This window comes from Pteropus vampyrus, unplaced genomic scaffold (genome assembly GCF_000151845.1).
Source record: "Pteropus vampyrus isolate Shadow unplaced genomic scaffold, Pvam_2.0 Scaffold766, whole genome shotgun sequence".
NCBI classification, from domain to species: domain Eukaryota; kingdom Metazoa; phylum Chordata; class Mammalia; order Chiroptera; family Pteropodidae; genus Pteropus; species Pteropus vampyrus.
This window is the reverse complement of record NW_011889547.1, coordinates 92,901-94,597: the sequence shown is the minus strand read 5'-3', so window position 1 is coordinate 94,597 and position 1,697 is coordinate 92,901.

Below are 1,697 nucleotides of genomic sequence, written 5' to 3'. Positions count from 1 at the left end.
GTCACCTCCTGGAAATAGAGCTAGTTTGTAACGAATGCGTCATGGCTGCACTTGGCCAGCCGCAGAGCTGGTTTCCCCTTCCGCGGAGAGCCCGTCGCCCTCTCTGGGTACATGGCTGGGAGCAACCGAGCCAGCGTGTGGCCCAAGGCAAGTCACTTCACGTCTGTGAAACGACAGATTTAGAAGGGAAGATCCAGGATTCTGTCACGTAAAACAAAACCCACAGACACGTCCAGCCCAAGCGAGTCCAGATGAACTTACGGCCGTGCCATCTGCAAAAAGGCATTTTATATAGTCCGTCCTTTTTAACGAGGTGGCATTTGGTCCTCGGGACTTTGCGAACAGCTTCTCGGCTGCCTTCTGGAGCCGTCAGCCCTGGGACAGGCTGGCCCGGCCACTGCAGTGAAGGCACGTGCGCTCCACCGTGGCCCGGCTGGTTCTTGTGGTCGGTGTCCTTTGGGGTTGCGTCTAAACGTGTGAGACGACAAACTCTGAGTGGGCAAAGGGCGCTCAGGGCGACAGTGGTCCCTGCACCAGAGGCACCGAGCAAGCTGCTGGTTTTAACTCCACGTGTCTCGGGTGGGAGGTGGGGTCCTCGCCGGTATTCGGGCTGCTGCCCCCGCAGACCGCTCACACTGCTTCGCCGCCCCATGCCGACGGCTCTGGCTGGTGGCGCTCACGGGCCAGTGTCGGCTGGGTGTCTCCCCGCCTGCTGATGGCCACACGCCGCTCTCCCCCTCCAGCCACCTGGTCACGGAGGAGCTCCCTGCGGCCAGGTTCTGCTGCACAAGCCTGTCCCCATGGCCACCGCTGATGGGACTCGGCGAACACCGGTCCAAGGCAGACCACCAAGGCCGAGGAGCAGCCTCGGCTTGGTTAGGGGCGAGGATGGGTACCAATTTCACCTGCAAGATGGTGGTGGTTTTGTCATTTGTCCCACCCAGTGGAGAGAGGGGGGCACCGTTCCAGCGCAGAGAGGGTACAGGTGACATGTAGTTTTGGTCCCAGGGCTCCCAAGGCCGAGCTGAACCCTGAAATTCTGCATTAGCTCTGGAATCCCGAACGACGCTCGTCACCCGCTTCCGTTCGTTCCTGTCATTTCTAGTTGATGCATTTCCTGTATCTGCGGCAAGGAAGCCACATGCTGCTGAGCTCGCAGAGAGGCCACGGTGACAACCGCTGGCAGCACGGGACCCCCGCTAGCAGGCTTGCAGTCACTGCAAAAAGACAAGCTGTGACCTAATTAAATCACACCTGGCAGCAGCTGGAGGTGAAGAGGCTGGCGCTCTGGGGCACAGCGGAGGAGGCTTTTGTGGCCGGAAGAGGGTCTGATTGCTAAAGCAGTGGTCCCCAACCTTTTCGGCACCAGGGACGGGCGCTCCTGTGAGACTCTAACGCCTGATGGTATGAGGGGGGCTGAGGGGGGCTGAGGCGGTGACGCCGGCGCTGGGCAGCGGCCGCAGATGCAGACGAAGCTTCGCTCCCTCACCTGCCGCTCCCCTCCTGCTGTGCGGCCCGGTTCCTAACAGGCCACAGGCCCGGGGGACTGGGGACCCCTCTGCTAAAGGACACCCCGGGGCCGGAACTCGGGGTCTTCTCCCGTGACTCTGTCGACATTTACTGAAGCTAAAGTCCTTCCACGTAATGGCTTCGGAAAGGTACAGAAGCCACAAACGAAGCCATTTCACACACGGGCC